This window comes from Peromyscus californicus, unplaced genomic scaffold (assembly GCF_007827085.1).
Source record: "Peromyscus californicus insignis strain IS unplaced genomic scaffold, ASM782708v3 Scaffold_11__1_contigs__length_118956290, whole genome shotgun sequence".
Taxonomy (NCBI): domain Eukaryota; kingdom Metazoa; phylum Chordata; class Mammalia; order Rodentia; family Cricetidae; genus Peromyscus; species Peromyscus californicus.
In genome coordinates, this window is record NW_026294402.1 from 42600737 (window position 1) to 42622358 (window position 21622).

A 21622-nucleotide genomic window follows, 5' to 3' on the forward strand; every position below is an offset into this window, starting at 1 on the left:
CTCTCTCTCTCTCTCTCTCTCTCTCATATCTCTACCCCAACTTTCACAGAGCAGGTTCCAATTAAAACAGAGATGGCAGTTTGGCTCCTGAGCTGACATCTCCGTTGCTGCTGAAGCTTTCACAGTTGACAGAAAGCCTTGGCTTTCCTGCCTCATGTGCTGTGGGGAAGAAGAAGAAAAGGGAGATTACTTCAACCCTACACATCTTCCTTTTCCTCCCCCATCCCAGCCTCCCGTCTTACCCAGGCTCTCCCCCAGTCTAAGGCCAAGTGGTATCTGGACAGGTATTCCCTAGCACACCCTGGTGCTGAGATGGAAACACCACCCCTGGCCCCATGCAACACTTCAGTTAGTCTGAAGGAAGCTACAGGGGTGCCTGCCCTGACCTCTCATGAGTTCCATTGGCCTTCCCTGGCTGCTATTGGGAAATGATGAGCTTTGTGGTGTGGTGTTTTCCAACATTGTTTACTAACAACTGCACTTTGTGAACATTACCCAGCAAGACTAGAGCTCAGAGCCCTACTTTGCTCATCTCCCCTTGAAGCCCTGACGTGCCCACCTCTTTCAGAGGGGCAACACCAGGCTAAGCAACCACTCTTTCATTGTTCCCTGTGGCTCTGCCTCAAACAACCCTTCCAGCTACCTGCGACAACACCTCAATGCCCTCAGCCCTCACTCCAGGGTGTCCAAGGGTGAATCCTTGACAGCATAGCCCCTGCTCCTCTGCCTGTTCTTCCTAAGTAGAAGTGTCACCCTCCTCTGGGTAGGCAAGATTAGTTGTAAGTCACATTGAGTCACAAGATTGGCTGTAAGTCACCTTTACCCGAGGAGTAGCCTGGAGCCATAAACCCTGCCTTTACCTCAGTCTCTCTCCCAACTTCGGCATCCATCCTCTCCTGTGTCACCGGTCTCCTGGCCTCAGATCCCAGGACATCTCCAGCCACTCTTCCTACTATGTCTAGAATTCTTACTCTGTTGTCTGGTTTAGGTCTACTCTATGACCCTGCAGTGGCTTCCTGTTGCTTTTGGAGTTGACTTCAAAGTCGTCTTCCGTCTCTATGTCACTGTGCCACCGTACCCCCCTTGACAGCCTTCCACCACACCCCAGACTCACCGCCCCCTTCCCGTCTGTCACCATGCTGTGTTCCCAGCCTGCAATTCTCTCTCCCCCAATGTGGCACTGGATCTTGTCTAACAATGTATGCGAATAGGCTATCCTGCCCCATGAAAGGCATATGATAAATATGTGTTGACTGGCTGATTCAAATTTTAGAATGTACAAGCTACTGATGAGTTGAGATACTGTGTGGCAGGCACTGACTGTGACTCCAGCACTGAGCTAGACCCTGGTATCTACAAGTCAAGGCCCCCACCTGGGATCTGCTCAGTCTAGAAGAGTGATAGAAACGGAGGTAGAAGAATTTGAGTGCAACATTAATATGGTAAGGAAATCACTACTAAGCGTCTATTCTGTGTCAGGAGCCAGGCTAGATACTGTAATTCCATGGACGAGTGAATGAAAATTAAGTGATTTGGCCAAGGTTAATTATTGTTACTAAAGGATGGAGCCTGGATTGGGCCTGGTTTTCTGCTCCAGAGCCTATGGGTTTTTCCTGGAAGATGAGTCAAATGCAGGGAAACTAGGCTAGATTCCCAGGGTATTTCCCTCTTTATAAAGCCATGAAAATAAATGCCCAGGAAAGTGAGGGATAGGTGGGCATGACCCAGATCTTGCATAAGCCCCACTTCATCTTATTCAGATAGCTCAGGGTTTGCAGGAACCAGAAAAACTGACATTAGAAGTGGTCCATGGGCTGAGGCTCAGGGAGAGGGCAAGTCACCAATAAATGAATGTACCAGCTTCTGCTGTAGGCTGGGAATGAATAGAGTACGGGGTGGAATGGGATTCGGGAATAAGGTTTGGACCTCTTCACCCATCTTACTTAGTAAAAGAGCAAGCCACAGCTTTACATTAAATTTCTGAAATGTCCACAGCATTTCCTCTTTAAAGGCCTCTATCATCTTCATAGTCATTTCTAAGGTCATTTTCTTCTGCTTCTTCTACGTTGGGATGTTCAGGTCTTGCTGTAGTAGAACCACTAGGTTCTAGTGGTGCCATATTGCTCTTTTTGTTGTTGAATGTACTCTTTCACTGGCATCTACCCATCTCTTCCTCCAATTGGTGCAAACAGTGTCTGTGTCTCAGGGAGCCACACTTGGTCCAATCAGCACTGGAAGTGTTTGTGTCTCAGGAATCTCTTGGTCCAATCGGAGTTGGCGGAGTCTGTGTCTCAGGTAGCAGTTGCAGTCTCAGGGGATGGGTGGATTTGGTGAGTGGAGTGGGGCTTGTAGGTTACAGAGTCCAATGGGGGGGGTGGTAGTCAGGCCTGCCTGCAGGAGTCTTGCCTGCTGGCCTATAACTGGGGCTGCAATGGGTGGGGGCATGGGGGCACAGGCTGTGTCCCTGGGCCCAAAGCCTGAAATATCCACAGCAAAAATAAATAGCCTGATCAGAATGGCTTTATGGAAAATTTTGCCCCATAAACACGTTTCCCAGTATTTTTCTTCTTTGAAGGTAAAATTGCCTATAAGTCTCCCACCTCAAAGGAGTTAGTCATTGAGTATCAGCTCAAGAAATTACGGTGGCAAAAAGCCATATTCCAAGATGAACCCTGTTTGTTGAAACATTCAGATCATTTGACAGATAATCAGGCATCATCCCTGCGAGATGCACCTTGCCGAAGCCCACACGTGTGTTTGCACACAGATGTACTCAGGTGGGTGAGGAAGCCTCTAAGCCTGGGCAAAGAGGCCCATGGAGGAGATCCTTGGCTTGAGCTTCCGCTCCCAGATGTCATAGCTGACGGGCCTGTTTCCAAGGAGGCAGGCATTTGGAGGTTCCCAAGCTTCTGTGTGCAAACCCAGTCGGTCCAGTCCCTCCTCCAGCCCCCTGGGAACACAGGCAGAGCTGAACTGCCTGAGTTACCTGAGGAAGCTGGGAGCAGCTACTGGGAAGGCACCCTAGAAAAACAATTCCTTGAATGAGGGCAATGCCAGAGGGCCATCTGCAAGCAGCTCTGGTACAGAACCCGTGATTACACATTTTTATTCTAACCACTGGGTGGATGCAGCAGCCTGGTCTAGTGGAGTTGTTCTTACAGCAAGATCTCCTGTGATGAGCATAGCAATTATAGTGGATGGGGGCATAAATTCAAGATGTTCTGCTGCCCCAGGAACTGGCATTAATAAGGATGAGGGAGAGAGGGTGGTCATGACTCCCAGGCCTCCAACAGGCACCTCTCTGCCAGTCCCTCTCACCAGGGCACAGCTATAAGACCTGGAGTTTGACTATTTATAGTCAGGCTCTGATACCTTACATGATTACCTTTCAGCTCTCAAGTGTGCTGTCTATTTTATGAAAATAGACAGTGCAGGCTAATTGCAGCTATACCATGTTGCACCTATTTTCCCATTTTCTCCTCTCCTGTCACCCCTCACCCCACTCTCAGTGCCAACACTGCTGCTGAAGGGCTGCCATCTCTATTAACCCCTAGGAAAGGCAATTCTCTCAAGACACCAGAGCCTACCCGACTGGGTTCCCTTCCTGAGACGCTGCTGGAGACTTCGCTTTATGTTCAGAATCCAGCAGAATTCCAATGGAGCGTGATACCTTGCCGTTTCCCCCTTTGAGAGTGCCTTGCAGGTCAGCCAGTCTGGTCTCCCCACGAGGGGCTTCTCTTGTCATAGCTCTGGATCCATCCTATGCTAGGCCACTTCTAGAAAAGGCAGCATGCCCCTTTCTGATGCCAGCTGCTCTGTATTTAAAGTAATTCTTACTATTAGAAAGTCCTTACTTTGAAATGGAATCTGTCTTTTTAGGAAGTGTCTTCATAGATAAAATCAAGAACAGTCCACCCCTCCCCACGTGTGATCCTGCAACCCATCAGGGTTCCCAGCCTCTGCAGCCCTTCATCCCTAGCTGGGGCCACTTGCTCTTTCTCCCCTAGACTCAGTTCGGCTCAGGATGCTGGGACTAATCTTGGCCTGGAGCAAGAAGGATTGAAGGAGCTCAAAACCAACTGTATGGGATTAGAAATCAATTTTCCTTCAATGCTAATCTGACTGATACGGGTTTTTTTTTTTTTTTTTTCTTGGTTAGGTCTTTTCCTTGATTAAACTGGCTGCGGCTTGTTTTTATGATCACAGTCTATCATGTTTTTAGTATCTTCTGTGTCCCAGACACTGTGCTGAGTGTGTTACAGCTTAATTCTATCAGCAGTTCTCTAAAGTGGACATCACTCTCTTAGTTTACAGAAGAAGCTGCAGCCCAGGGAGGTCAAGCGACCTTCTCAAGATTATGACGCTCATAAATGGAGTCAAGGATGCTAGTCACCATGGTGTAAGGCTGCCTTCTGTGGTGGCTCTGTTGGTTACTTTTCTCCTTGTTGAGATGCTATGCCAGACAAAAGCAACTCAAAGAGGCAAAGGTTCATTTGGATGACAGTTCAAGGATACAGTCCATTGTGGGAGTGAGGTGTGGCAGGAGGAGTATGAAACTCACGTTGCATCCCTAGTCGGGAACCAGAGCATGGTGAAGACTTATGGTCAGCTGTAAGAAGTTCAACCATATAAAAGGGCTCAGTCAAACACTTTAGCTAACTGCCCCCACTTTCCCAGTAGGCTTCTACTCGATTTTGTGAGCGGCCCATTTGATGATTCTATCTCCCTCTAGATGTTGCTATTTGCTCTTTAACTTGGAAGCCTCACCCAAAGGGACTCTCTGCTCTGTCCAAGGGGCTTCCCCAGTCAATTTCAGTGAGCTATTTTTAAGCTCCCAATTTGATGATATTTTTCATTCATCCATCCATCCACCCACCCATCCATCCACCCATCCATCCATCCATCACTTACTATTTATTCTTCTAGTTTGGCTTGCTATATACTTAATAAACTCACTAATTCAAAAACTATGGCTATTGCAGCACACTTCCCATATGATATAAAACACAGGTATCGACACTGCAGTGGTACTTTACTTTTCTCCCAAAGATAAGGCCCTGCCACCTGTGTAGGGACCTCGGCATTAGTGCCTGTCTAGTTGTTAGTTCTGTCTATCTTGCATACATGGAATTACTTTTTATCATTCTGTCCCACAGCCTGGTTATAGCATTTAGCATTTGCATACTTCCCTCCCCTCTTTTTCCAAGTCCCTAGAGTCCCCTAAAGCAACCCAAGGTTGTGTGTTATCCTGCGGGAGAGACCTGTGAAAATCGCATTGGGTCATCACCTCGGTTATCTCCTACTTACAGAGACAGCTGTGGAGCCTACTCTGGTTGTGCCTAGTTCGTCTATTCCTCAGCTGCTGCAAGAAAGATGTGTTGCTTGGATTCCCCCCCCCCCCCACACACACACACTCCAGAGAAGGAAGTAGAAGCATATACTAAAAAGGCAACACTTCTTAGGGGATCCACACTCCTCCAACTCTTTCAGTATCCAGAGATCTGATCCATTAAGTCTGGGGACGAGTGTAGAGTAAGGAAATCGCCCAGCTGTGGTTCTGCCCACCTAAGCCCACTTTTGGGCTTTCCTCTTCCATCCAGATCCCCAGGCCTGATACATTTTCTTACAAGGACACACAGCATCACACTCTCTGTGCCTGCAAGAAGAGCAGCACAGAAACTCACTCTGTAATTACCTTGTTGACCTCATTCTGAGTAGGTTCCTATTCTTCATTGTGATTCCACTATACGGACAATTTCTTAAACAGAGACAGTGTAAATGTGCTATCTAAAAAACAAAAGGAAAAACAAGAGAAACTGCATCAACAAAATGAACAAAACCTCCAAACCCAGCCCCTGGAGGCATCACACACGTAATTGTGTCATGATGAACACCAAGCCAACCATGAGAAACAACCTAACGGTCCTATTGATGCTACCGCCTTTAACTTTTCAGTGAATAGAGGTTTGACCTGTGCTCCTTTCAAAGTTCTGGGCAGTAGGATACTTCTGCTGACGACCCTGGATTCTCGAGTGAAGTTTATGAAAGAGCAAAACACTAGAGCATGAAAACTCCATTGTCTCGGAAACTGCAGATTGCGATGGTGGTGTTGCAGGAACGGCTTTGGGAATCCTTGAGACTGCCCTTTTGTGGAGCAACTATGAAGATTGCTATGGCTTGAATGTTGGTGTCCTGTCATAGCTTGTATGCTGAAGTCTAATCCCCAGTGTGATTGCTTTAAGCAATTGGGCTTTGGGGGTAACTAAGCATGATGAAAGAGTTACCTGAGAGGGGTTAGTGCCCAATAAAAGTGCTCCAAATGAGCCTGTGTGTTTCTTATGAAGACTTAGTGACAGGGTGGAAGTGTTGAATGCATCAATCTCAACTTCAGATAAGAGCAAATGATTTATTTACATTTAGAAGATACAAAGCTGCCATGTCACACTGTACTTGCAGGTATGGACAGTCACATGCATTTATGATTAGGAAGGAAGACTCAAACTGAAAGGAGTTCTAACTCGGTGATTCCATCAGCAACTGCTGATGCAGAAAAGGTTCAAGCTAGATGCCCCCATGGTGTACGTGACCAGCCTTGGCCAATCAATTCCTCTACACTGTTCTCTTGGCCTGGGATTGGTTCCATAGATCATCCTAAGACAAATCAGGAGTCTTCCTTAGGACGTTTCAAACTCAGGTGGAGAAAAGACTGACTTCTCTCTTGCGTTGTTCACATGGAATTCAGAGCTGCCTGTGGCTATGTTTCCTTCAAATGGAAAAAAAAATTCTAAAGTAAAGACCACAGATAAAAATAGGTTGGGCTAAAAGATTGATGGGGAGGGAGTGAACAAGAACCCAGAGTCGGGGAGAAAGACAGACATAGCCGTGATGGCAATGTAGACCTAGCGTCCTAATCGTGCCTGAGGTCAGGTTCCTTCTTTCCCAAACTTGGTTGTTTATTGGCATAATGAATTTCCTTTTATTAGACTGTCTTCTTTTAATTGACTTCTAAATCTTGGCATCCCCAAAGTTCAGAATCAAACCATTTTCTTGTCTTTATCTATTCCCTGTCTTGGTGATCTCATCTTGTCCCACAGCTTTAAATACCCTTTATGCTGGATGTCTCGTAAATTTAGAGCTCTACCCCTGGCTTCCACACCATATATCTGGCTGCCTGTTCAGCCATGCCTCATAGGTGTCTGGTAGGCATTCACATCAGACATGTGCCACACCACACCCACCCCTTATGTTAAGTGTCTCGGGGGGGACAAAACCAACAGAATGGATATATGTGTATATCTGGGTTTTTTAGACTGGAGGCTGGATAATTCAACAATGGCCATCTGCATGCTTGAGAGCCAGAGAAGGAACCTGGTAGCTTATCGGTCCAAAAGACTGGAAGTCATGGAACAAGGACCAGTGATGTGGCTCCAGCCTGAAGCTGAAGGCTGGAGGCTCCCTGAAGAGTGGCTGATGTGAGTGTATGCTGAAAGGCTGAAGAAGCTGGAGTCTGGTGTCCCCGGGTAAGGACAAGCAGCAATGACACATTTGCTCAGGAAGAGCCGACGGGCACACACTGGTCGATTTCGTTTTCTTTTTCTTTCTTTCTTTCTTTCTTTCTTTCTTTCTTTCTTTCTTTCTTTCTTTCTTTCTTTCTTTCTTTCTTTCTTTCTTTCTTTCTGCTCTTGTTTCACTGGGGCCCCAGTCTATTGGATAGTGCTGCCAAATTCAGGGAGATCCTGTCCCCATCAGTCACTGTCTTCCATTTTGGTCACCTCTGGAGATGCAGACATATCCAGAAGTATCCTTTACTAACCTCCTATCTTATAGTTCCATCAAGTAGACAATTGAGATTAACCCTCACACCCCCCAACCCGATTGACCCCTACATCCACACTGTCTGTCCCATCTCTGTTTTAGCAAATGAGACATCAATTTCTTTTTCTTCCTCTTTCTTTTCTTTCTTCCTTCCTTTCTTTTTTTTTTTTAAATAGCCTCTCACTATATAGCCCTGGCTGGGCTGCCCTGGAACTTACAGAGAGCAGCCTGCCTCTGGCTCCTGAGTGCTGGGAGTAAAGGCGCGTGCCACCATACCTGGCACATTTTAAAGTTATTTACCAGAAACCAAAGACTAAGCCAGGAACTCCCTAGTGCTGCATCCTGGACATCCCACCCACCCCCAAATCCTGCTGCTCCCCCCTCTGTGATAGGTCTATTCTCTGCGTCTCCTCTCTCTCCACCTGATGGACCACAATAACCTCCTAACTGCTTTCCTGCTAATATTCCTAAACTCCTGAAATGCATTCCCCATCTTTCCATGCCACATTTTTAGAATCTGAGTGAGACAGTATCACTCTTGTGTTTAATTTCTCACAATTGCTTCCCCAATAATTAATCAAATCCAGACTTTCTCATCATGGTCCATAAGACTTCATGATCTGGCTCCTGTCCACCTTGCCAGCTCGTCTTCCTTAATTAAGTCTTCTTTCCTCAAAACTGTCAGGCTAGTTCTCTGCCTCAGGCCTCTCCATTCGCTCGTCTGCCCAGAGAGCTTACACGGCTGCTTTCTTTTCATCATCCGAGTGTCTCAGCAAAGGCTGCTCCGTCCCCCAAATCCAAGTTATCTCTGATTCCTGGAACATTCTCTACGGTGTGCTGTTTAATTTCCTATCACAATCTGGTGTTTTCTTTTTATCATCCTTTATTTTTCTGTCTCTCTGTGTAAGAATGTAGTACCCTAAACTCAGCACCAGGCCCTTTTGGTACCATAACCTCAGTGCACAGACAGACAGACAGACAGACAGACACACACACACACACACACACACACACACATACACACACACACACACACACACACACACACACACACACACACAGAGAGAGAGAGAGAGAGAGAGAGAGAGAGAGAGAGAGAGAGAGTTTCTGACAAAGAGAAATCCTCAGTATGTGTTTGCTAACTGAATAAAAGTCAGGTTCCTCTCACTTGCCAATAAAGGAGATCCCAAGAGATCATTCCTCATAATTCTACATAAGGATCAATGATAATAAGTTTGATACTTAGATAAGTGACTAAGCTACAGAGCTGCATCAAATGCCATGATAACATGGCAGCAACAGCTGTAGCCGTGTTTCTTATGGTGTGTTGAGTATTTGCTGTAACCCAGACAGTGGATTTTACATTAGTCAAATTTAATCTTCACAGAGACTCTGTCAGGTGGGTGTCCTATTCTTTCTTTCTTTCTTTCTTTCTTTCTTTCTTTCTTTCTTTCTTTCTTTCTTTCTTTCTTTTTTTTTTTTTTTGAACAGCATTGGAAACTCAGGCCCCGAGAGATTATATAACTTATCCAAGAGTACACAGCAAGTGAAATCGGTGGGCCTTGGACTTGAACTTGAGAGCTCTGATCTGTATGTCAGTATTTACTCATGAGATCATACTACCTCTATACAAGGAACATAATTTTTAAAAGTGCAAAAGGTAAAGATTTAACAAAGACAACTTTATACCAGCATGAGGTTTTTATAAAGATGTTTTACTAGATAGAAACTTCACTACTGTAAACAACAGTGTAAAATGTGGCAGAGAAAAGCCCTTTATAGGGAGACCTAAGGAAGTCAGATTGGCAAATGGTTTGAATAATGAGAGGCTGTCACAATTCTAAAGTTCATTATGGAGTCACATTTTAATATGGTGCAGCTTTACCAGAGATAAAGTATCTACCCAGGCATTTCATTGCGATACTGAAACTTTATGAAAGTTTTGAGCGAGAAATATTACATTATGGTCTTGTGAGGGTTATTATTATTTTTAGATTGCTTGATGTTTTATTCCAAATGACAAACATTAGATCATACAAGGAGACCACGATCTTTTGGGGTAAAGATGCTATTTGTTCTGTACTGCAAAGAGTTAATCATGGCTCCTCTATGTAGGCCTAGTCTACAAACACTGAGAAGTGCATTGGCTGTAAGTATCCAGAAGGCACAGACGAGCACTCTGCCTGTGGTCTTTGTTTTTTGAGAGAATGAGAGAGTGAGTTAGGAAGGGAGGAGGAACAAGAGAAAGATGGGATTGCGGTGGAAGCTGTCAACTTGGTTTGCAATGGGTTGGCACCCCAGATCTCTGTCTTTTCAGTGTGTATTGACACTCCCTCTTGCCACTAATCTCACTGCTCCAGCTCTGGAACTCTGTGCTGGCCTCAAAGTCCTTTAATGCTGTTTTCTTGGACATAGCCTGGAAGAATGGCGGGAAGCAGTCACAATTCACATTGGTTAACTTCCTTCCTACCCAGTGAGCCCATAATGGTACACGGCTTCATCATGACTCCATTATGTCTGCTTTCTCCTTGGCTCCACCACCCTTCAAAGTATCCATCAGTTTATATATGTCATGTGTCCTCATCATCTTGTTCATCCAGACCATATCCTCAAGACCGTATCCTCTGATGTGTTTGAAGAAGCCCTTATTTGTAGCTAGAGTTTTTTTCTCCGGGTCCCACCAAGCCCCGGCAGTCCGACAGCCCACTTATAAAATAAACACACAGACGCTTATATTATTTAAACTGTTTGGTCTAATGGCTCAGGCTTCTAGCTATCTAATTCTTACATCTTAAACTAATCCATTTCTATAAATCTATACCTTGCCACGTGGCTCGTGGCTTACCAGCATCTTCACATGCTTCTTGTCATGGCGGCAGCTGGCAGTGTCTCTCTCTCTGCCTTCCACTTCCTAGAATTCTCCTCTCTCCTTGTCCCGCCTACTTCCTGCCTGGCCACTGGCCAATCAGTGTTTTATTTATACAGAATGATATCCACAGCACTTATTATTCTTTAACTTTTCTCCAAATTGTAACTCAGCCAGTATTTTTGCCAACTGCATCTTTCCCCAACAGTCTTTATTGATGCAGCCGGGTTTTTCTCCCCTCCATGCCTTCTCATCTTCTCCACCACTAGGACAGATGTTTCCTTCTTATTAATTATCACAAATACCCAAATAAAACCTAAATACAGAGTGACTTATTTTATCTTCTCCATCAGTGGGAAGTAAAACACGCCTATTCATTCCTTCCCGTTACTAAAAAAAATCCCCGGAAAGAAAAGTAGAAATAAAAAACACTGAAATTACCCATTTATTTAATTACAAGGTACTTGCTTTCATAAGCCACATTTTCACTGCTGAGAAGATTCCGATTTGGCAACAAAAGGCAAAAGCTATTTCTACTGAGAGCGGCAAGGAGTCCGCGTTAGCAACACGCTGGTGTGGAGAAGCCATGCCGGGTATCTTTCATGGCTGTCCACCTTGGGGGGGGGGAGAGCAGCCAGGAGGTGGGGACACACACAGATGGGACAGATACACAGAGATGAATAAAGGAAAGGCAGGAAGATCAAGGGATGGAACCTAATGTTCTGAAAGGACAGGGCAACACAAAGAAACAGGCCTAGGTAGAGACAGGCTGCAGGGCCAAGTAACAGATGTAAACTATGGCAAGCCGTGAAGGACTGAAAAAGCAAGAGCCCTAAAGTGACAAAAGAGGCGAAGGTCGCAAGGCAAGGTCGTTAAAAGTTGGCCAGAGTTCCCAGGAATGGTGATTGGAATTAGGTCACTGTCACCTGACAGTCATGGTCGCTTTAGAGTTTTATGAACTGCTGTCTATCACTAAGGCTCGCAGAGATCAGACCGTTGCTCAGTAGGTTTATGATGAGATTAACTCTTATTAAAATGGGAACGCATGTCAGAACAGCATTCTCAGAATAAAAGCTGGAGGACTAGCACCAACAGGAACAAGCTGTAAAGAGGAAACTCTGCACAGTCGCCAGCTGATGCCGATTTTGCACCAACTTCGATCGTGTCTCAGCTTAACGGTGGTTTCTGTGTCAGTGGTGGAAACACTGGCTTTCCAATGATTTAAGAGGTAGATCTAGCCAGGAAGCACTCACCTAAAGTGACCTGTCTGGTTCTGACACATCGGAACTTGCAACGATATCTGGTTGTTTGGGTCTGGAAGCCTTGAATCAGTAGTGTCCATAAAAAAGCTCAAGGGCACTAGCTGGTCAGGTTGCTGGAAGGAAATGTCTTCTTCCGTCTCAGGCTCACTGGGAAGCCAGCCCATCATCCACAGGTGGCTCTTCGTGAGAAGCAGAGCCCATCTCATAAGCAAATGCAGCTTAGCAGGTAGTGTCTCCCAGAGCATGTCTGCTTAGACAGGTGTGTTGAGAGGAAGTACAAGCTTAGAAAGAGTGATACCCAGACTGGCGAGCCCTGTGCATCTTGAAACACAGGAGTGAGTGATGAAGCAATGCCTGCTGGGAACTACCTGGGGACATCAAGACCCAACAGGAGATGCCTTACTAACCCAGAATCTTCTTCAGAAGCCTGAGATGGCTTTTCTTTCCGGAGGACCCAGAAGGAGTAAGGATGGAGGCATGCTCCCAGCTGAAAGGAACCGAGAAAGGCACGTCCTGGCTTCCACTAAACTCTCATTTCCCCTTCCCAATTTCATGCCAGTTTATCCCATGAGGCATGGCAGAAGGTACAGAAGAAGGGGCAATAAGTTTTGTTCACTTCCACTGACACTAATATAGTGCCTACTCTACGCCAGGCACTTGGGATACAGTGATTAATAGGACATTCTCCAGCTCTCGTGGAGCTCACAGCCTAGTGAGTGGGCAGAGAGATCAGTCAAATCAAGAGCTATGCTAATACACCACCGTGAGTCATACCATGGTGACTGCCAGTCTCCTACATAAAACCTTTCTGTGACCCACCGCTTCCTGCCTAAAGGTCTTCATGTGACATGGAACCTATTAACATATTCTGTTCACCTCTCCAACTTCCCAGCACATCCCGTGCTTAGTCTGCACTAGTTCGTTTTCAATTTCTCAACCTAATTATATTCCAATCCCCTCCATATTCTCTCTATACTATTCAGTCGGCTTGGACCACTCTGCATCTCCTTTCCCACACCTTATCTTGCTGATGCTTAAGAGAGCCTTCCCCGAGCAGGTCTTATCTCACCTGGCTTGTCTGGACTAAGCAGTCTCTGACGGATCCTGTATCACATGACCCTTTGCTCATCTAAGCACTTGGGCCACACTGGGTCAGAAAGGATATACTACCTGTATGTTTCACCCGCTGGACCATTGGCTCCGTGAGGTCGGAAATATGTGTTCTCTGCATCCTTAGCAAGCAGAAGAAAGCCTGGGAACAAATTAGGTTCTTATGGGTTACCTGCTGTACAAATAAACCAACAGAAGCTATACACAAATGGGTGGTTCACTATGGCTTTGCTTTCCTCTTGCTCTGTAAATAAGCCAACAGAAGTCATATGTAAGTGGGTGGTTTACTGTGGCTTTGGTTTAATGTTGTTAGATACAGACACAGAAAGCACCCATAAGGGATTTTTGTTTTCCTCTCAGAGGAAAGGGTTAATCACTTCTTCATGCCAGGAGCTTCTGAATTTTCCCAAGACTATCATGTTAGATCTTTCTCCAATGCTTGTTTTCTGATTCTGAGCCACAAGGTGTTAGCTTATATGCATAAAATTTTACCCCTCCTTTGAGAATTCGAAATTAATACTTGGTTCTGGAAGGTAAAAGTCTCCCAGGACTGAATTAATGAAGACCAACAAAAATGAGCATGTGAACATAGCTTTGGGGTCTTCGAAAAGCCTTTCATGTTATTTTTAATTGACAATATCTGTACTTCTTCATGGGTCACGGTATTATGATTCAATGCATATATAGAAGATGTAATGATCAAATCGGGGTAATCAGCATTTCCATATCTTCAAATATTATCATTTGTATTTGTTAGGAACCTGCAGACTCTCCTCCTCTAGTTATTTGAAATGTGTAATTAACTGTTGTAGACTATAGCTACCTTTCTGACTAGAGAACATTACAACTACTTCCCCTTTGGTTTCTACAAGAAATCAAGGCCTAGAAAGCCTGCCAGTCTGCCCAAGGTCACAAAAACAAAAAAGAAGGAGCCAGGAATCAAAGACATGGATCTTTTGAATCCAAATCCTATAGTGTACATTCTGCATCACTGTGACTCCTCCGACTAGTGGAGGCTGGGCAGAACACAGAAGTATAAGAAAGCCATTTTAACACTGGAAACATTCCAAGTCATGTCATGGAAGCAATTTTCTCTTCTGCCTTCCATGAAGATATGACAATGGGACAGAAGATATGGCCATGAGCCCTCTTGAAAACCTACCTATTGGTGAGGATCAGCCTGGTCTTGGTGCTCAGCTTGCTGAGTGAGTTCTGGAGCTCTCACTGTCCTAGGCTAATCTGAGCCGAAGATGTGCAGGGATGCATGGTAGCAAGAGACTAAACATGTCAAGGTACCAGTCTAACTCAGAAAGACTGATTTTACTAAGGGACTATGTTGAATGTTCACGGATAGTGGAGGTGAATGCACATCCTGGCAGGACGGAGATGTTACTAGGCATCATGGTCCTGCAAACGCTGCGACAGAGCTGCAGAGGTAGAAAGGTATGGATATAAAGAATTAGGTAGGAAGCCAGCTATTCTCCAAATCTAGGAGACATACAGAGACCACAGCCAGTAAGTTACAAGGCATTAAGAATTACATAGGAAAAGCAAATGAGTTATATGGGACTGATTCTCCTGGGTTTGGATTCTTTTAGAAAATATAAACTCCATAACCCTTTGAGTAGCGTTTTAAACAGGTAGTTGGGGGGACCAGCTGAAGACTTGATAGGATGGATACACTGGGAGAATAGCCCTCTCCACAGACAAACAAACCCATCTCTACAGTTCCTAGAATATTTTCCCTGTATTCACCCACAGAGCCTTGACTCAGCCTTCTTCCACTTCCCATTTGCAAACATGTAAGGCTTTCTGTTCATTCCTTCAGCTGCTAGGATGGGTAACACACTGTAGCTCACTATTTTTGTCTGTCACTCAGTCTCTCGCTACCTCCAGGCAAAATTGCCATTGATTACAGACTTACCAAATTAAAGCTTTGGGACACTTAAGTGAGCAATTATTATCAGCTACCGAATTCTGGCAGTCGTTGTGAGGTATCATCTTGCTATGTATCCTGTCAGCTTCCCACTGTACTTTCCCTGGCTGCTCTGAGTCAGAAGGGCGGTCCGTTCTTGTGCACTCACAGTCACTTCCTGGATTTTCAGGGTTCACGGCTGAAGAGTCGCACTTTGGAATTCGTAATGGTCAATTCATACATCCCCTCCCACAAGGAAGACTTTAGTCAAAGAAGTCAGAGGACTTGGGGAAAATAAATGATAGAGATTCCCAAATTTAAGGTTTCGCCATAAATGAGAATCCTGTATACAGTTATGGGAACTTTGGAGCCCAGCTCCATCCTGCAGCGGTGAAATAGAGAGGGAACAGACTTTATCTATTACAGTTCCCGGAATCAAATATCTCTGTTTCATTTGATTCCTACTTATTTTCCAGCCTTTTCTCCAGCTTGGATTCTCTAAGTCCTTGATAGCTTTCCAATAGAGATAAGATCACCCCCATTCCTTTCTATTGCTTTTTTGACCAATGTGGTAGGATCTATACAGGGTATGTTATGACATGCTCATGAAATGGCCCAAGATTATCTGGAAGGAGAAGATCACCTAATTCAGCTTGTGTAGACCAAGAAAGTGTCCCCAGCAACCCCATCAAGCTTCCTCTTGAAGGATATTATTGCTAGGGAAAGCACTGGGGGACTGGGTACTCCATGTAGAAAGAGCGGTCAATGCAAGGGGCGAGAGACTATGATACAACCAAACAACTTCGCGCTCACAGAGGGGATGGCTGGAAATGAGGACGAGGGGATTCTCTTTTGCAGACCATGTGGAGCAAATGTGAGAGAGACTGACCAGAAAGAGCTAACTTAGCTGTGCTGCTGTGTCTGGCAGGAGCATGGGACGCAGGTGAGACAGGAGGCAGGCAGGTATCTGAGAGTGTGATCCAGGCAGGGAAGGAAGAGGCTCACCGTAGAATCTCAGCAATTGCCAGGTAAAGTGGGATTCGGGCAAAATAAAGAAAGGGGCTGGGATTGAAATGGACAGAAACAGAAAAGCCAGCTGGGAGTAAATTGGAATGGTGATAGAAATTAGCATAGGTGCCCTGCAGAGAAATACTGGGCCTGCAAAAGGGAGATATATGAAAGGCTGGACTATAGGAAATGCCCTCAAAATAACCCCTGTCTCTCTCACTGATTCCAGGATTACACACATGAATCCTTCAACCCTTTAGTCAAGATTCCTCTGCCTGTCCCTCATCCCCATCTTTCATTCTTCCCTCCTCCTCCTGGACCAGGTTGCGGTGCAGAGCCATGCTGCTCTTTGCTTTCAGCACACACCTGTGATTTATCCCCACAGTTTGCCATCCAGATCCCTCCGTACTGCTGTTCCCAGGGCTTCCCACTGCCAAAGCCCAGGTTAAGCTATGAGCCTTCCCAAAGCCTCCCCTGATGGTTCCTGACAACTTCACTCCTTTTAACTGGATTTTCTATCATATCTACAGTCAGCTCCATCCAATAAACAGTGCACTGAATGTATTACCTTGCAGTTTCTCATCGGAGAAAAATGAGTAATTTTCCCTTGTGGGCAAGGACCTTGTCTTATAAATCTTTTGATTAGCTAATGAAGTTTATCATGAAAGAGAATAAAATGATAGGAATCCATAAAACACAATATAATAATGTGAATTTACTATACAATTTTGAGGCCCTGGTGCCTTATAATGGAAGGCGCACTGTAGTAATCAGGGATTGTCAAAAGCAGCATATAAAGAAAAGTTGAAGTTGGAAATATTTTGCAAATTTCAAGAGAAACGTGTGGAGAAGGAATCAAAGCTTGTACTGGCTTCCTAAACCAGCACAGTGGGTAAAAATGAGGAGAGGGTTGTCAGTTCAGCCTTGGGAGCTTCTTTCTTGAAGCCAGGGCTCCGAAGGTAAACAGGATGTCTCACAGCTCATGATTTCCTAGTTATGGCTGACATCTCTGTGGAAGCTTGAAGGCCTATGTAAAAAGTGTAGTGCAGAGTCGGGTGAAGACGGTAGGCTTTGTTTCCTCAACTGTAAAGGGAAGGCAACAGTATGTACCTCACAGAACTGGGTATCAGGAGCAAATGAAATGACACCTGTGAAGTGTTTAGCAGGATGAATTGATGGTAAGTGTCTTATTTTGCAATCATTGATATAACTGGATTTGCATACTGAATGGGAGAAGCATCAAATTCAGTAATCTTGACAGCTCTCCCAAACCCAAATGTCTATGAGCATAAGGTAAGTACTTCCTGGTGAACTTGGATTTATAGAGATGGACTATCATTCAGAGAAAGCTGATACCACACAGCTGCTGCTTCTCCCAGGAAGAGCAATGATTCTCTTGGACCCACTGAGGTAGTAAAAGTATAACTAGAATGACCCTGGATCAAAAAGTGCTAGTTTAAAGGCAGTGGTGGCACACACCTTTAATCCCAGAACTCTGGAGGATGCAGAGGCAGTCGGATCTCTGTGAGTTTGAGGCTAGCCTGGTCTACAGAGCAACTTCCAGGACAGCCAAGGCTACACAGAGAAACCCAGTCTTGGATAAGAAAAGGAGGAGGGGGAGGAGGAGGAAGAAGAAGAGAAGAAGGAGAAGAGGAGGAGGAGGAGGAAGAATAATGAATTTGTTGCCTAAAAATTATTAAAAGACTTGTGCAGGAAAGAAATTCAAAAATATAAATACCAAGTCAAAAACCCAAAGACAGGAGTAGATATTGGGCAGAATCTAAGCTGTTAAGAAACATGATAGAGCCTCTTAGAAATGCGGATTTGCAGAAAGCCAAATGTTAAAAGCAAGCAGACAGATCCACTAGTGTTAGCAGTGACCATTAGGATACAACGTCAATGTGAGGCCAGGCTGTTTCTGTGGGGCTCAGAGGCATTCCCTGGTGAAAGGAGGTTCTGGTGCCTCTCCTTAAATATACTGGGGACTTTCAGAAGGGCATTGCACCCCCAATGCTCTTCCCGAATGTGGAGCTGCTGACATCTTAGTCCCCTTACCCTTCCTCCTTCCTTCTAAGTTCACACGGAGCGTGGATTTCTCCCCCACCCGTCTTCCTCCACATCACCCTGCTAGTCACACTGGTCTCAGCTCAACGTTCATACAACTGTATCCATTCTCTCATTTACACTAGTTCTGGTAACTGTGATAACCCCTCCTCAACATCTGACCTTGAACCTTTCCACTCCCACTTCAGCCCTGCATCTTGATGAGGCACAGCCTGCCGCTCTGCCTGGATGACTGACTACCAGCCAGACTGGCGGTGAGTTGCAGAGACCTGGAGAGGTACTGTGGCCAGCTCAGGAGTCAGAAGCATCCTTGAGTTTTATTGGCATTCCCAGTTCTTGGGTGGCCCGCGTGGCTCAAGGCAGCTTCCCGGGAGGAGTCTCTTTTCTGCTGGAAAAGGAAGCTGGGCATTCGCTGACCATGGGCCTTTCTCTCACCACAGCTTCAAATAGCAAAATATTTGGAAGACGACACAAGAATATGTGGGAACCTGTCTTCACTCAGTGTGATGGGAACCCTGTTAATAGCCCAAGGTTTAATTCCCGGCTCCTTTCACCCTTCTTAGAATTGAAATCATTCTGTTGTCAACGCTGGGGAGGGTTAGCTGTGTTTGACTGAAGTGGTAATTTGACAAGATGTGTCTTTGCTGTCATTCAAAGTGTAGAATAGAGCTCTTAGCATATTCAAGGTTTGTTCTCTCTGCCACCTCCATCTCCTCCTTGTGAAACTCTGCCTTCCCTTTGGAGATACGCCTCCTTAAAGATCAGGGAGAGAGAAAAAAAGATGCAGTGCTAGGGGTCAGGAGGGCATGTGCTAAAATCCACAATGACTCGGTTCTCTAGATTCAGTGGGGGCTCTTCCAGGACAGGAAGGGGACAAACACCAAGATTTAGGGCTCTTCTGGCAAGAGGTTCCTGATTATCCCCATAAATCAACCCCAATCAGTTAATTTCTCATAGAGAATGATGAATGGAAGGCTCCGAGAACTGCCTGGCATGAGGTTTGGTTGGTGAGGAGCCAGCATGCCTGATTTGTCCCAGTGGTTGCAGAGCAGGGTATCAAAAATGGAGAAGACTCCCATGTGTACTTCTGGTCCTGATGCTGTGTGGAGCCACTGGAGAAGCTAGATTCATTTCCAGATACTCTAGGGATCTAAAGCCACCATCTGGGTTTATACTGCTAATACTCAGTGATGTAAGAGGATTGATTTTTCTTTTTAGGGCTGGAGAGATAGTTCAGTGGTTAAGAGCACATAGTGCTCTTGCAGAGAACCTGGGTTCAGTTGCCAGCACACACAGGGTGGCTCACAACCACCTACACCTGCCTTCACATGCACAGATCCCCACACTGATACACATACACATACTTAAAAATAAATCTTTAAAGATAAAAATGGATGAACTTTAGAATAAGAGACACAGAATTTCAGCTTCTCACCTTGGATAAAGGATATGACTTCCCCATCTGTAAAAGGGGTGTTAATGCCTATTGGAGTGTTCAGCAAATGATAGCTGTTAATGAGTATACCATGCATTTTCCTGAGGGAGGCTGTGTAATCTGGAATAACATCAGGGTATGCTGACCAAAAGAAACACAGAAAATGGAAAGGAAACTGACCAGGACTTGCTGTTGTAATCACTCTTGGATCATGCCCTTCTTCCTCTTTGGCCCAATCCTTGGGCCCTCTGTTCCTGAGTCATGTTGAGTGCCTAAGTCCCCTGGTGAGGGCTGCACAAAAAGATTTCTCACATCCACCAGAATGTGAGGAATCTTTGGAGTTGCTATTAGAACTCTTTGCATAGTTCCCTCTGCCTCCATCAACAAACATTTGAGCACAACCTCACACCAGGTGTCAGTCTGGACAGAAGGATGCAGTGAGGAGGTGTGGTCCCTGCCCTTGGGAAACTTAGGTAGAGTGATGAAGCTGACAGAGCAGCAAATCAACAAGAAGCTTGCAGCATGAAGAGGACTATCATGGAGGTAAGCAAAGATGGGGAGAAGCACAGACAAAGGAGAGGGCCACCTGACCCTAAGAACCCTTCATCAGCCAACCAGGATTCTTCTCCCATTCCACCACACCACCCATCTCTTAATATCTTGTTTTGTTTTGTTTCTCTCCTGTCTATTCTGTGTTTCTGAATCACAAGTAAAGGAAGATTAAACTGGAGGATGATACTTGTAAAGCTCCCAGCACATAGTAGGTGTTCGCTGAGTGCTAGATCCCTTTATTCTTTTCCTCTTGAGGGTAGCAGTCACAGATCGAGCCGAACCATATGGAATTGCCATTTTTGTAACTCTAAAGCCATTGGTTATTAGTGATTTCTTATGGTTTGTGCCGATATTACATATATGTGTGCTTTATGTTTTAGTTGATAAAACTATGTATTTTTGACATATAGCATGTTGTTTTGATACATGCATAGATTTTGTGGAATGGCCAACTCAAACTAATGAAGATATATATTACACTGCCTTTTTTAAAGAAAATTTAAAATCTAAAGTGTTAGCAATCATTAAGTTCATGTTTATTGTCCTGAACTGAAGTCATTCTGATGTACAATAAGATTGTTTGAAATATCCCTCCTGTTGAGTTAATATTTTGTTCATTGACCTAACATCGATTGACAGATTAATTGATTTAGCTTAGAAGGAAACAGTGTTTACTGGCAGTGACTGAGGGAAGGTGTGAGGCTTTGTTCTGCATATCCAGTATGTTTAGAACATCAATTGCTTGAAGCATGAGCCACAGAACACGGGGTGTAGAAAACAGAAGGTCCCTACTGGCAGGAGTTGAACAACCAAGGAAGAGGTAGACAAGAGCGTTTCTGACTCATTGTCATAATTAGTGGCACAAGTAGCCACATACTACGCAGTGACACAGCAAGAAGGACAATGAGTGTGATCCAAAGAAAGCAAGGCCACACTTGACACGGGGGTGACTGTGGGAATGGACCAGAAGGTGGCAGAGACACCACTCACAAAGCCAAGCCTTCTGGACAAATGGAATGACAGAGTCAGAACGATGTGGGGGCAGCACACAGTGGCTTTCAGGAACCCTCGAGCCACTGTCTTCAGAACAAATGGGAAATTGTGACTCGAGCACAGTGGTGACGTCGTCACTCATCGCTGGGGGTGTGCTGTCAGAATTGCACTGTGAGTAGTTTCGTCATTGTGAGAAGAGCACAGAATGTGTGTGCTTCCTCAAACCAAGATGGCTGCATGACCACCACATGGCAAATACATTCTGAGAAGACCGCCACTATGTATGTAGTGTGCCACTGACCAAAATATCACCATGTGGTGCGTTGCTGTATTCTCATAGACTCTTTCTCTTTGGGGGCCTTCTCCCCAGAGCTTTCTACACAGAGTTCTAGGCTCAGGGTATCTGCAGCAGTCCATTACACTCTGGGCTTTGGTTTACGGGAGTGGCCCTGCCTTCCAGTGGCTGGTGTTTGTCTGGCTTCTGTAGGACTGGCTCCCCCCTCCACTCCCATCAAGTACAAGCAGCAAGCTCTGCTCTGACAGAAAGAGGCTGTTCTTTGTCCTTCTTGTGGCGCACTGCAAGGCCCAAGTGGGGGCAGCTG

General features: G+C 45.2%; 1 protein-coding gene across 16 annotated transcripts in view; it reads left to right on the forward strand.

The window, feature by feature from the left end:
* LOC128123226 (NXPE family member 4) overlaps positions 1 to 21622 on the forward strand; it is a 236310-nt gene that overhangs the window by 58060 nt on the left and 156628 nt on the right. Inside the window, exon 2 of one of the 16 annotated variants that reach the window (XM_052759469.1) lies at positions 7310 to 7520. The exons of the other annotated variants lie outside the window; for them this stretch is intronic. The gene's annotated coding sequence lies outside the window, so the exon portion shown is untranslated. The remainder of the gene's footprint in view (positions 1 to 7309; positions 7521 to 21622) is intronic. 16 annotated transcript variants of the gene reach the window in all.